This window comes from Nyctereutes procyonoides, unplaced genomic scaffold (genome assembly GCF_905146905.1).
Source record: "Nyctereutes procyonoides isolate TBG_1078 unplaced genomic scaffold, NYPRO_anot_genome, whole genome shotgun sequence".
NCBI classification, from domain to species: domain Eukaryota; kingdom Metazoa; phylum Chordata; class Mammalia; order Carnivora; family Canidae; genus Nyctereutes; species Nyctereutes procyonoides.
Window position 1 is genome coordinate 9,512,961 of NW_026575142.1, and position 15,448 is coordinate 9,528,408.

The 15,448-nt window shown below is 40.4% G+C and overlaps 1 protein-coding gene across 1 annotated transcript in view; it reads left to right on the plus strand.

The window, feature by feature from the left end:
• PDE11A (phosphodiesterase 11A) overlaps positions 1-15,448 on the plus strand; it is a 376,450-nt gene that overhangs the window by 13,315 nt on the left and 347,687 nt on the right. The gene's annotated exons all lie outside the window — the stretch shown is intronic.

Consider the following 15,448-nt stretch of genomic DNA (forward strand, 5'->3'; position numbering starts at 1 on the left):
TCTCAACATTGGCACTATTGACATTTTGGACATTTTGGAATCCCTGGTCTCTACCCACCAGATGTTTGCTCAGTTGTGACAATTAATAATGTCTCAAATGTTCCCTGGGTTCATAAGTCTCCTCCCCCCCTTTTGGAAATCACTGATAAAAGACAGTTTGGCAATAAATATGTACTGCCTTAAAAATAGTCCTAACTTCTGATTTAGCAATTCCAGATCATTCTAAGAAAATTTTTATGGGTATGTGCAAAGATTTGTGTATATTTATGATAGTGTTATTTATAATAGTGTAAGCTTATCAATCCAAACATCCAGCTAAATGTTTGGATAAATAGATTATATTATATCATAAAATGGAACATTTAATCAGAGAAAGTTGCCCACAAAATATTAAGTGAATGAAGCATATTTATGAAACAGTAGCATCCCGGTTTTCTTAACAATAATAACAATAACAAAAGTATGAGAGAGGGGGCTGAATCAGATCGAATTTGATTCCCAGTCCCAACCCCTCAAGAGTTGTGTCATATTTTATTTCTGCAATTGTTAGTTTCTGCAGCCCTAAAATGGGGATAATGATAGCTATCTTAAAAGGCTGTTGTCAGGATTAAGTGATATTATATATCAAAAGTGTTCAACATGCTGTTTGTTACGTTATGAGGACTCAGTAAAAAGTTCTGGGAATAATGCATGGGGAGAGGCTGGAAGATGATTCACCAGAACATTAATAGAGATGAGCTTCTTTTTCTTTGTCTTTTCTTTAATGTATTTTTCAAAAATTTCCACACATATATTTACTAATAGAGTACCTGTAGCTGCTTTAAAAGATACACCTGGCAAGCTCAGTGGCTCTTCCTTTTTTTTATTATTTTAGATTTTATTTATTTATTCATGAGAGACACACAGAGAGGCAGAGACATACTCAGAGGGAATGCAGGACTCGATCCCAGGACTCCGGGACCACGCCCTGAGCCAAAGGCAGACACTCAACCACTGAGCCACCCAGGCGTCTCTCAGTGGCTCTTTCTGATGAATGGGTAGCTGTCCTCCAAGAGGGCATTCTTTCCTGCCTGGGCCTCCACACCTGCAACATGGGGATTCAACATGTGATCAGCAGATGAGGGGAGACAGAAATGGATGAATGACATGGGAGGATTTGTGGGTAAGGTCTGGAAGTGGCACACATTATTTCCCATTTCATTGTCTTTCCAGACTCCAGAACTCAGGCATGTAGCCATACCCAACTGCAGGGAGGCTGGCATATATAGCGTAGGCCCACCCCAGAGTGGATCCCAGCCCAAGAGCCATCCAGTCATGGCATGCAGCTTAAAGTGTAAGACCTTCAAGTAGTGAGCCATCCTTTCCAGCAGGTCTTCCTAGTTTTCATAGGCTGGGGCTCATGAGCAGGATTAATTCTCAGAATAAGATTTGAGAGAGAAAACCAGCTGGGGTTTGAAAAAGGGACCTGGAAGAAATGGGGAGAAGATTCTTGCTGTTTTAGTTTCCACTGTTGAGAATGGATTGGAGAAGAGGACTCTGTAGGCAGGAAATTTGCTGAGGAGATTGTTGTCTCTAATCTCAAAGTTTTGTAGGTTACAAAGGATGGAGCTAGACCTGGCTACATAATTTGTGGGACCCAGTGAAAAATCAAAATGAGGTTCTAGTCATCCTTCCAGGCCAGCCCCCTCCACCCACGCCAGATAGATAATCCCAAAAGGCTGCAGCCTCTGTGCCAGAACATGCATCATACCTGGATCAGGGGTGGGTGAGAGGCCACTCCAGAGTTGCTTTACTGAGCATGCTATGGAACTGTAACCTGCAGTGGAAACAGCCAGAGCCTTGTGCCACCCTGAGACACTGCAGGCTCCTGATTTTCCTCATACCCATACCCACAACTTCACCAGGAATGGTGGGCAACCGCAGAATGTGGGCACCCTCCTGTCTCAACCCTCATCAACCTGACCCTGTTATAACCCTGGGTAGAAACAGGTAGAGGTCATGGGGCTGGGGCAAAACATAAATTCAACTTAAATTTCAAGTGTGTGTATAGACCCTTCTTAGGATGGGGCTCAGTGTGACTACATTGGATGCATACCCATAAAGCCATTCTAGGGTGTTGGCTATACTATGGTTTTATCTGTAAGAATAATGAGGATGGCAAACTCTCCATAGAAGTTTATTATTTTTCTATCTATTTCCATAACACTTCACCCATATTACTCTTGCTGTTTATTCCATTTTTGGTAATTTTAATTTTGGCTCACCTGTCTTTCTGTCCATTAAACTGTGAGCTCTTTGAGGGCAGATGCTATGACTTTCTCAGCTTTATAGCACTCCCTGTGTGCGGCACAGTGCCTAGCATGTAAGTAGTTAGGTACTCAGAAATATTTGTTATGTGAATAAGTGAGGAAAAGGAAGGTAGTCAAGAATTGGTCACTAAGGCAAGTGGCCTAGGTACTAGTACTACGTTATAAGGTCATATTAAGACCAGGGGTTTAGCTGAGAATGTTGAGGTAGGCCACTTTATAAGCCAAGGGTCCTTTCATTTTCTCATACATGAGGACTGGTTAGATTCCTAGGTCAGGTGGTCATGTAGAAGGCTCCGGTGGTCCAGGCTGTGAATGTTAGAGATGTGAAGGTGCAGGGAACTGAGTAATTCAACTGTTACCAGTAGAGAAGAGGAATTGGCAAAGCTGAGAGGATGAAGCAAGAGAAAAAAGAAAGTATCAGCCATGACAACATAACAGGCCTAGGGCCTTGGGAAAACAGTGATTAGCAAAGGACATGTATTCTTCTTTTCATATGGTTATTTGGACGGCAGTAATGTCGTCTTTTAGACAAGGCAGATTGATTCACTAGGGAAAGTGTAAAAGGTCAGCCTGGGAGCTCTCTGCTTTAGGGGTGGAAATATAAACCAAATTAGTGTATACAGAGAGCCTAGTACCAAGCCTTTGATGAAAGTGAATGCACCACCACCACCACTACTTCTGTCTTCCCCCAAAGAACCACCAGTACTCTCCTTTCTCTAGTCTGTACTTGTTTCCTAGGAGCATCCTCTGAGATGATCAGATTCTTTTTTAGACTCTAGATATTTTTATCTGGATTGTCTAAATCGTTACCCCAGGAAATAGTCCTTTGAGAAGGATGCAACTCTTCTAAAGTCACCCATGACCAGTTGTGCTGAATGGTTAAATGACATCTAGACAGTGATCACAATCACCATCGTTCATGTTCTGGAGCTCATTGGAACAATAGCATCAACAGACACATTTACCTAACCTATTTCAGACTCCCCTTAACTGTTAGCTTGCCTCAACCTTTCCCCTTTCCTCTCTCCATTTCTTTGTCCTGAACTTTCCATTTCCTCTTTTTCTGGTGTTCCACACCTGCCTTCCTTTTGAGTAATTGCTTCCCCTCTGTCCTCCCAACCTCCCTCTCTTTTCCTCCTACTTTTCCTGTCCCCTTCCCCCCACTTCCTGTCCTTCATCTTGCCCCTGCCCCTTTGCCTTATTCTTGCTTCTCATTTCTCTGTCTGCTTCTGGCCCTCCCTGACACTACTGACCTTAACATAAAATGGATAGGATGTGAAAATAAGTATTTGTTTTCAGTTTTTAATCTCCCAAGCAACTTTTTAAATCTCACAGTATTCCCTCAGAAAACAACTGGGTTTCCTTTTCACTTCCCTGTGGCCTGCAAGTGTATCTTTCTTTTTCATTTTAAGATCAGATACATAAAATATTTGTTTTTCTTTTAAGACACACAATTTTAATACATTCCAAACTCTTACACCATGTGCTCCTTGGTTGTAATTTGTTTTCTGAGGGTCAATACCTTGCAATATGAAAAAGATCTTGCCCTTCAAGTACATTCTAAGTAGAACAACTGACAGGGAAATTGGTATTTAAACATTTGGTATATAACATTCAGGGTTTTTTTTTCCAGGTGTTTATTAGAACAATGAGAAATATTACTTTTTTGGTATATCTCTTCATTTAGTATCTACCAGGAATTTTTAGCAATGGACACAGAAGTTACTATGCCAGCAATTCCCAGGCCGATTGCTTGGTTGAGGTCCTGTTTCTGTTAACCTAACATTCCTGTTAGTTAATGTCTCCTGCAGCATTCTTCTTTCTCTTTTGTACACAGAAAATAAATATTTTCCATCCTCCTGAATCCACCAAGAAGCATGTAGGATCTAATCACCTCTGTTATTATATTGCTTCTCCCCCAATGTATTAATGCTCCAAAACTTGCCTAGTCATTTGTAAAATTCAGCCACCAGACTTGCTGCTGCCCTTCCATGACAGTCCATCAAAGAGGAAGTTAACCAAATTTTATAAGCCACATGGCCCTGTGTCTAGAGCTGATGTTTTCTCTTGACTGAAAACCTTAACACCTGCATCTTGCTTTATTATTTCTAGCAGAAGGGAATGCCTGACTTGTATGTGAAAGTATTTTTTTAATCACTCCAGCTTTATAAAAGATATTTTTTCCCTTCCTTGATAAAGGAGTACATTTATTTTGAATGCATTTGTAAGTCTCAAATTCTCTGTAAATGTACAAAGCTAAAGAATAGGCCAGAGACTTGCCAAAGCAATCCTGGAGGCATTTTCCTGAGGCCACAGGGATGTAAGTGTCAGAGTTAGGATGATTGTGTTCTTCTATCACTGTTTCTCTCATCTTGGGCTCTGAGAAGACCCTGTTTATCAATAACATCTCTCTTTCCTGCCCTGAACTGGCTGAGATGAAAGATAAGACAGAAGAGGAAATGGGACATCAAAATATCACATTTATAACTTGTTGAGCAGATACTGGTGTATGAGCTTATATTTAAAGGCTTAAAATACCTTCAGAATTAAATAGACCTATTCTCTCAGATACAGACAATTCTAGATGCCTACACTCTTCTCCACATAAGGGCCTATCCCTTTGAAACTTATGGCATTGAGGAACAAGAGTAGGGGAATGATTTCTGTGGGTAACCTGACTCTAGAAAATTAAGGGGTGCTGGGCTGGGCTGGGCTGTGCGTACCCAGTTAGTCTCCCTAGCATACTAATCAGGTAACTTATCCTGCCTTCATAGGAAAGAGTAAGGGGTGGGCCTAAAGGCTGGAAAGTTAAGGGAAATCTATTCTTATGGAATCCAGAAAAGGGGAAGATTCATTCCTCCTCTTTTTTTTTTTTAAGATTTATTTATTATAGACAGAGAGAGAGGCAGAGACACAGGCAGAGGGAGAAGCAGGCACCATGCCGGGAGCCCAACGCGGGACTCAATCCCGGGACCCCAGGATCACGCCCCGAGCCAAAGGCAGGTGCCAAACCGCTGAGCCACCCAGAGATCCCCCATTCCTCCTCTTACATAAGCCATGCCATCTCTCGAATAGATTATTTTATCTGAAACATTGAGAGAACACTTTCTTTTACTGTCCCATCCCCCAAACATGCTCCTTTCCCTGCCTTATCTTACCCAATCCAGAAACTTGGACATTGTTTCTGATTCCTTCCTTTTATTCACCCACTAAATTAAATCCATCAGAAAGTTCTTTTGATTTACTCTTTAAAGGAAATCTCAAGTCTGTCCACTTTTCTCCATCTTTGCTGCCACAACCCCAGTCCAAGTCACCATTGTATTTCACCTAGATTGTTGAATCTTCCTTTAATGTATATAATTCTGCTCATATTCATTTCCCACATAGAATGTTTATGAGGTGACAAGGAGTGCATCCTCATTAGCAGTGGGTAGGAGGATGGGGCCAATAGGAAAATGGGGCCACTTTGAAGACAATGAACCATAGAAGGCCTGTGAGCAGGAGAGGGACACAGATCTGGGCTGCTCTGCACTTATCACCTGTGGGAATTTGGGCAGAAAACCTACTCTCTGTGACTTTAGAATCTTCATATGTAACATGAGAAGGCTAGGAAAATGATTTCTAAGATTTCCAGTTTTAAATTTTCATGTTAATTATGGAAAGGAAGAGGAAAAGCCCTATAAAACACCTCTGCCTAAGAGTTGTATGATTAGTATCTTCGTAGCATGGTATGTGTAGTGTTGAATGGCTATGTGTCCGAGTCACTCAATAGTTATTAGTGGCTGCTCCAGAATGTTGTAGGAGTGGCTGCCATTTGGCTGGTGGTGTAAACTAGGGGACTTGTACTAAAGCTCTATTTGAGTAGCAACACATTGTCTTTTTTTTTTTTTGTATGTATATTTTTTATTGGAGTTTGATTTGCCAACATATATAACACCCAGTGCTCATCCCATCAAGTGCCCCCCTCAGTGCCCATCACCCAGTCACCCCATCCCCCCCTGCCCACCTTCCCTTCTACTACTCCCACATTGTCTTTATATATCTTTGGAAAAGTTGGGAATAAGTCATTCCTTGGTATTGCCAGTGGATGATATCTTTAAGAAAGAAAGAATTTGGGTTCAGGTTTGCTTTTGGGTCTTCCCATCAACTGCATTAAAGGATATAGCCAACTATTATGTCATAGGAAAAAAAAACATAGGGTTTGAGCCCTGATTATTTGGAGCCACAATTTGTATTCTTTTTAAAAAGATTTTATTTATTTACTTATGAAAGACACAGAGAGAGAAGCAGAGACCTAGGCAAAGGTCCCTGTGGGGAGCCTGACGCGGGACTCAATCCCAGGACCCCTGGGATCACAACCTGAGCCAAAAGCAGACACTCAACCACTGAGCCACCCAGGCATCCCTCACAATTTGTATTTTTAAGCACATGACCTGCTGCCTCTGTTGTGCTGTATGTACAATAAATAACGAGCTATTCAGCATCTTTTCACAACACTCTTTACTGAAGTTGAGAGACAACTTTGACATGGACTACACAGTTGATGTTTCTGGAAGCTGAGTTGTGAGCATGCAACACAGATAGTTCCTTTAAAAAGAAAAGCCGGGATCCCTGGGTGGCTCAGCGGTTTAGCACCTGCCTTCAGCCCAGGGTGTGGTGATCCTGAGGACCTGGGATTGAGTCCCGCCTTGGGCTTCGGGCATGGAGCCTGCTTCTCCCTCTGCCTGTGTCTCTGCCCACCCCCCCGCCCTGTCTTTCATGAATAAATGGATAAAATCTTTTTTTTAAAAAAAAGCACTTCATTTTTCATCACAAGTTGTCAATACCAAAACCTGTTAAGGAAATCTGTTTGCATCATTAGAAATTAACTAGAGGAAATTTGTCAACAAATTTCCCACACTCTTTGGACATATTGATATCTGCAATGCAGAGATAGAGTTGTTCTTTGTAGATCTTATAGTTGTGTATATCCATTTTAAAGTAGGAGATGTACATGTCTCTGAGTAAAGACCTGGAGCTCCAGAATATATAAGCAAGGAAATTAACCTGGAATAAATTGTACATTTCTCTTTACTGTGAAACTTTTTGGATGCTATAGGTGAACTGTAAGTAGGGCATCGAAGTTATAGCCATGACAGTGACTTATTGGCCCAACAGCTCTTTGCTGTTTGGCTAGACGGTAAGTCCTTTGTTGCTTTACTCATGGATTGGTTTGATTTCTGGGGACAGACACCCACTGAAGCAATCAAATATAATAAGTGGGGTGAGGGATAATATCCTGGAAATAACATCTGGGGAAATCTCCCAGAACACAACACAGGAAGCTAAACAAGCCTTGTGAGGACAGGATTTGGCAAATGGAGAGCTCCTAATGCTCCTAGTCTGAATCCTGTTCTGTATTCTGGATGTGGTGACATGTTTATGTAGCATTTTATGATTTATATAATACTTTATACTATTTCAGTTCATCCTCACTTCTATGAAAGGTAGGAATCATTCCCATTTAGAAGGTGAAGAAATTGAGGCTTAGAGAAGTTAAATGGCCTAGAATTTTGTAAGTAAATAGTAGCAGGACTGGGACAGGGAATTCAGGACTTGGCATCACATTCAGCCTTTTTTGCACTTCCCATGAACTTCCTTCATGACCATGATCATGACACGTTTAACTCAAGGGAATATATTGGGAAATCATACATTATACTTATATACCAACTTTCAGCTTTTGGAAAATAAAGTAAAATCAGGATTCAAGCTTCACTTCTTGGGTCATTTCATCATTTTTATGACATGGGTTGTACCTGAGAAAAGTATTTACAATTTGCGATGTGCCTAGTCCTCATGAAGCATGAGGTTTTAAGCTTTTGGAAAGCATACTTGATTTCTTCTGTGCTTTCCTTCTGCAGAGGTCAACCTTTGCTAATATATTTAATCAACAGACTGGGGAAAAAGTGGCTACCCTGTTGAATTTGGCGAATGGCAGTGTTAACTTTGTTCTGGTATGTTAAGTTGAACATAAACTACTGTTTATTACCACTGACAGATCTCTTTCTGGTTGTGGAGCTGCATTTCACAACAATATGGGCCGTGGCCCTGACTGCGAACAGCTAACTGTTAAAAGTAGCGTAGCTTGATGAAAGGAGCCCATGTTTTAGACTCAGGCATCTCTGAGTCAACGCTCTTGCTCAGTTATTGGTAAATTACATTAGGTAAGTTTACTTACCTTCTTTTAGCCTCGGGTTCCTCATATGCATAACAGGGTCAATAATACTCACTTTGCATGGCTGTTGTGATTATATAAAACGCCTGGCACAGACACCAGGCCCATGGTAGGCTCTTGGTAAATGATAGCTATCATTTTTATTATCTGGAGAATCAGTTTCATAATTATGTCAATTCCTTTATAATTTAAACAGATTGCAAACTTCACTTAAAGGCTAACTTCATTTTAATTTTTTTAAAATTTTTATTTATTTATTATAGGCACACAGTGAGAGAGAGGCAGAGACATAGGCAGAGGGTGAAACAGGCTCCATGCACCGGGATCCCGACGTGGGATTCGATCCCGGGTCCCCAGGATTGCGCCCTGGGCCAAAGGCAGGCGCCAAACCGCTGCACCACCCAGGGATCCCACTAACTTCATTTTAAAGACTAACTTACACATCCAATGCTGGAGTAATTGGTATACATTGTCTACTTGATGCTTGTCTACTGGCTTAGAAAACCAAGTGAAAGCCAAAGTCATGGACTCTGTTGCTGCAAAGCTGGATTGTGTAGTTGCTTTCTCTTCAAGGCAAATTTTAATGTCAGTAGACTTCTGACCTGTCTTTATATGCATACACACACACACACACACACACGCACAATACTTAGCACTGCAGGTTTGGCTAGTATCTTGAATTTAGTATAAAAGGAGGGCCCAGTGGAGAAATTTCCTAAGGAATTCATGCTATTTATAAGGCATCAGTGTGAATCATCTGCCCATGACAGATACTGTCCGTGAGGAAAATTGCATTGGTTCTCATCAAAAAGTCATTTCTTAAATTCCACTTCGCAAACATGTACTGAATACCTAATATCAGCCAGCGATGATTGTCATAGTATAAGGCCACATTGCCCAAACCATAACCAGAAATGGTCTTTATGGACAATATTGGTTAGAATCTATGCTTGAAGACTTATAATTCATTTTTATACTATAAGAGGAAAGGAAAAAAAAACATAAAATCTTCCCCTTCAGCATCTTAAATGAATCCCTGACCCTCCACACCCAAGAGGGCCGGTATCCTCTCATCTTGGGAAATTGTTTCAGGCCTTGCCTCCCACCAAATGCTCTGAACTTCCCAGTCTTTTTCTTAGAAGCCATATATCTTGATTGTTTCTCTCTTGCTTGCTCCTCTGGTTGACTTTTTTTTTTTTTTATATGCTCTTCTCTGTTGTCTGATTTGGCCTTCTGTTCAAATGCTATCTACATTTGCCATTGTCTTCCACCTTTTGACCTCATGAATAGCACATCCTTACATCTAGCCAAGACATCCAATGTACCACACATTGATCCAGATCCAGTGTCCTGAGCCCTCAATTGCCTGTTAGAGGAGGCAGGAATAGAATTTAGGCTCACCGTCATGACCTGTTAAAAGTACTTACTTTTCCTTGGACATTTATTAAGAAACCTTGACCAAGATGTATTGAATTTTGCAGGACCACAGAAGAGTATTTTAGTTCTGGTAATTCCTTCTTGTGATGACTTTAAGGAGATTATTATATCTCAGATCACTGCTGCAGCAAGTACACCTCTAAGTCAGTTATTTGCAAAAATATGATTATCAGGATTATTTCTCATCTGTTTTTATCTCAGTTGAGTTTAAGGAGTTTATGGCTAGGAAATTTACAAGCCATCATGATTCTGTTTCATGGAAGAGGCCAGTCTGAGAAGATGGTGTCAGATGTTAAGAATGCCCTGTGGCGGGCAGCCAGCTCAGCGGTTTAGTGCCACCTTCGGCCCAGGGCGTGATCCTGGAGATCCGGGACCAAGTCCCATGTTGGGTTTCCCTGCATGGAGCCTGCTTCTCCCTCAGCCTGTGTCTCTGCCTCTCTCTCTCTCTCTCTCTCTCTCTCTCTCTGTGTGTGTGTGTGTGTGTGTGTGTCTCTCATGAATAAATAAATAAAATCTTAAGAAAAAAAATGCCCTGTGGGTGGATGATCTGAGATGGCAGGTCAAGGAAATTACGCAGGTTTTTGTTGCACTGCATGTCACTCTAAATCTCATAATTGGAGTCAATCCTGTTGAATTACTAAAGGCCTTAAAACCTCTATCAAGATCAAATTTAGAAGTGCAAGGTGAAATACAACAGGGAAAATTTTTTTTAATAAATTTATTTTTTATTGGTGTTAAATTTACCAACATAGAGAATAACACCCAATGCTTATCCCGTCAAGTGCCCCCCTCAGTGCCCGTCACCCATTCACCCCCACCCCCCACTCTCCTCCCCTTCCACTACCCCTAGTTCGTTTCCCAGAGTTAGGAGTCTTTATGTTCTGTCTCCCTTTCTGATATTTCCCACATATTTCTTCTCCCTTCCCTTATAGTCCCTTTCACTATTATTTATATTCCCCAAATGAATGAGAACATACACTGTTTGTCCTTCTCCGATTGACTTACTTCACTCAGCATAATACCCTCCAGTTCCATCCACGTTGAAGCAAATGGTGGGTATTTGTCGTTTCTAATGGCTGAGGAATATTCCATTGTATACATAAACCACATCTTCTTTATCCATTCATCTTTCGATGGACACCGAGGCTCCTTCCACAGTTTGGCTATTGTGGACATGGCTGCTAGAAACATTGGGGTGCAGGTGTCCCGGCGTTTCATTGCATCTGAATCTTTGGGGTAAATCCCCAGCAGTGCAATTGCTGGGTCATAGGGCAGGTCTATTTTTAACTCTTTAAGGAACCTCCACACAGTTTTCCAGAATGGCTGCACCAGTTCACATTCCCACTAACAGTGCAAGAGGGTTCCCTTTTCTCCGCATCCTCTCCAACATTTGTGGTTTCCTGCCTTGCTAATTTTCCCCATTGTCACTGGTGTGAGGTGGTGTCTCATTGTGGTTTTGATTTGTATTTCCCTGATGGCAAGTGATGCAGAGCATGTTCTCATGTGCATGTTGGCCATGTCTATGTCTTCCTCTGTGAGATTTCTCTTCATGTCTTTTGCCCATTTCATGATTGGATTGTTTGTTTCTTTGGTGTTGAGTTTAATAAGTTCTTTATAGATCTTGGAAACTAGCCCTTTATCTGATACGTCATTTGGAAATATCTTCTCCCATTCTGTAGGTTGTCTTTGAGTTTTGTTGATTGTATCCTTTGCTGTGCAAAAGCTTCTTATCTTGATGAAGTCCCAATAGTTCATTTTTGCTTTTGTTTCTTTTGCCTTCGTGGATGTATCTTGCAAGAAGTTACTGTGGCCAAATTCAAAAAGGGTGTTGCCTGTGTTCTCCTCTAGGATTTTGATGGAATCTTGTCTCACATTTAGATCTTTCATCCATTTTGAGTTTATCTTTGTGTATGGTAAAAGAGAGTGGTCTAGTTTCATTCTTCTGCATGTGGATGTCCAATTTTCCCAGCACCATTTATTGAAGAGACTGTCTTTCTTCCAATGGATAGTCTTTCCAACTTTATCGAATATTAGTTGACCAGAAAGTCCACTTCTGGGTTCTCTATTCTGTTCCATTGATCTATGTGTCTGTTTTTGTGCCAGTACCACACTGTCTTGATGACCACAGCTTTGTAGTACAACCTGAAATCTGGCATTGTGATGCCCCCAGCTATGGTTTTCTTTTTTAAAATTCCCAACAGGGAAAATTTTTATTCCAACCGTAAGTCTTTACTAGTCTTTGTGGATCTGGACCAAAGTTGGTTCAAATTTCTGTAATTAAGGTTAAGACAACGTGATATCTAAAATCTGAGTATTTAGTGTGTTGTATGGTTTTGAAAAATCAAGCAGTCCTGTGTTAATACCCAGGCTGAGTCGCTTATTGCCCATGGCCTTGGGTGAATTGATTAATTGCTCATTCGCTTTGTTTTCATACATGTAAAATACCTACTGTGCAATTCCCAAGGTGTTCTTTCCAGTTGACAAAAGCAGAGCCATTACAGGCATTAGAGACTTCTGTCACTGATGTTTTGGAGATGAGTGTTATGCTTGCTATCTCTGCGGTTCAGTATTGGTTAATTATTTGATTTTCTGTCTCTTGTTGCCTACTACAATGATTTAGTGCAAGATAGATACAAAGCAGTTTTGTAACAAGAAGCCATGTTTTGGTTACAGCCCTCCTTCCCCTAACTGTTGTTTTTTAAAAACTTCTCTGTGATATAATAATTTTAGAGAGTTTATGGCAGGGAATCTTATATACTTTCAGGATCTTAAAATCAATTTTGCCATTCTGAATGTTACTTAAAATAATCACATACCGAGGTCCATTTCAGAGAGAATGAAAGGCAGATAATATAAAACTGACTTCCTACATTTTAGTATCTTCCAATACTCATTTAAGTTTATTAATTTTGATTAGCCACCTACTCTTTAAAATTGTATATAGTGAAAGTTTGTTAGATGTTTTATAGTACAAAATATATAAAATATATATCTAGTATGGATTTAATTATATGTATTTTTAGAATTATTGCATAGACACAATTTATTTGGTGTGTGAAGTCAGCTGAGCTGTACAATACCCTTTTCTTATTTTCATATGAGAAAATGACCCCCATATACTAGTTGTCCCCTTTGCTACACAAGACAGTGTGCACTTAGACCTCTACAGAAACAGGAAAAAGGAATAGTAACATTTATAGAGTTTCTTTTTTTTAAATAGATTTTATTTATTTATTTGAGAGAGAGGGAGACAGAGCATGAGCAAAGGGGAGGAGACACAGGCAGAAGGAGAAGTGGGCTCCCCATGGGGAGCCTGGGACTCCATCCCAGGATCCTGGGATAACCACTTGAGCGAAAGGCTTAACCAAGTGGGCCACCCAGGTAGCCCATATGCAGTTTCTTTTAAAATTTTTGAAAAGCAAGTAAAATCTTTTTAAAAATAGAATTACATATACTTTAAAAAAATTAATTTTTAAAATAATCTCTACACCCAATATGAGGCTTGAACTCAGACCCTGAGATTAGGAGTCCCATACACTGCTGACTGAGCCAGCCAGGCACCCCAGGAAAAACTTCTAAATGTGGGAAGGTTAGTTCTGTGATCATCTAAAGTTTCTAGCAGATGAAATATGGATCTTATGACAAATTTAGGCTCAAGGAAGCCCTTTAATTCAGAGGCAATTCAGCTAAATATATTGGAACATTTAAGGGGATAATGCTTGAGGGATGCATGGGTGGCTTAGCGATTTAGTGCCTGCCTTCTGCCCAGGGCGTAATCCTGGAGACCCGGGATCGAGTCCCATGTGGGGCTCCCTTGCAGGGAACCTGCTTTTCCCTCTGCCTGTGTCTCTGCCTCTCTCTCTCTCCCTTTGTCTCTCATGAATAAATAAATAAGATCTTTAAAAAGAAAAAGGGGGGGGGATAATGCTTGAAATCTTGTCTTTTCTTATAGAAAGGATATGGAGAAAGTGTAAAACTGGACAGGTAGTCCTTCAAAAAGGGAATTAAGTTCTTTGGTACTTTGACAATGACATCTGTCATACAAAGTATAATGGGAAAATTGGAGAGCTGTTGCCACGTGGACTTAAAGTAAATATTGGGTTCTGCCACTTTTGAAAAAAAATTTTTTTTTGCCTGTGAAAACAGCTCACTGTAGCTTTTATCCAGCTCTAGGTCATTTGGAGAAAGGATGCAGTTAAAAAAATATGTCTGACTGCTCATAAATACCTATATTTGTTGATTAGATTATTAGCATTACTTGTCAGCAGCATCAACATCATAAAAGTTAACAGGGACAAAACACTGTGGAAGTGACTGTAGAGAGGGAAGGTTATCATTTTTAGCAGATCATCTATAATACATGATGATGTCAACACACAGCAGAAGAATGAGAACAGTGAACAAACTGCGGTGTGTCTGTGGTTCTCTGAATGAACATTCAGTTTTAGTATGAATAATCGGAGCGAAGTTTTAATTTAGTGGTTTAGCCACAGTGTCCGCATGACCTTAGTGAGAACTGGGTTGTTAACTGCCCCTGTAGGTTTCCAGAGCACACCCCCTGGAACTCTGCAAGTTAAAGTCACAGAATGTGTGCTTGAACATACTGGCAATGACAAGAGCTTTTCATTGTATATCCATTGCCTTTCTTCAAAACCGTGACATGTATCATATATCCAGAGGGGAAAGGAAAATAAATATGTCATAAAGACATATTTATAAAGAATAATTATAAACTGGATGTTCTTCTGTTTCTACCACGTTAAAACAAAAAACATAGGCATTAGCACAGAAGTCTTCTGCTGCCCCTTCACAATTATGCTGTCCTCCTTCCCGAACCTCACCCCTATTATCACTGTTCTGAATACTGTACGATTATCCCCTTACTTTTGTTTTTGTGCTTTGCCACTTATGTATGTGTTCCTTTAAATATGTAATTTTGTTTTATCTACTTTTGAACTTTGTATTAGTCTTGAAAACATAATGTTTATCTATGTATATTCTTCTGTTTCTTGCTTTTTCTACACAGCGTTATGTTTTCAAGACTGATTAATATTGAAATGCATAATAATAATATCCAGTGCTGTATGATATGCCTTTGAATAAAAACACCACACTTTATACCTGTTCTACCATTAATAGACTTTTGAGTTCCTTCTAGGTTGTTGTTGTTTTTCCTGCTATAAACATTTGTACACGTCTCCTGGTTTACTCGTGTGATATGCTGAATAGTGGCTTCCCAGAGATGTCCACATCCTAATCCTCCGAACCTGTGACTGTATTACCTTATGGGACAAGAGGGACTTTCAAGATGTGGTTAACCTAAGGATCTTGATATGGGGAGATTATTCTGGATTATCAGCTAGGCCCAATACACAGTCCTAAGAGAAGGAGGGGGGGGTCAGAGTTAGACATTAGAAGGTGCTGTGCTGCTTGGAAGTGCATTTGAAGATGGGGGATTAGGCCATGAACCAAGGGGTGCAGAGAG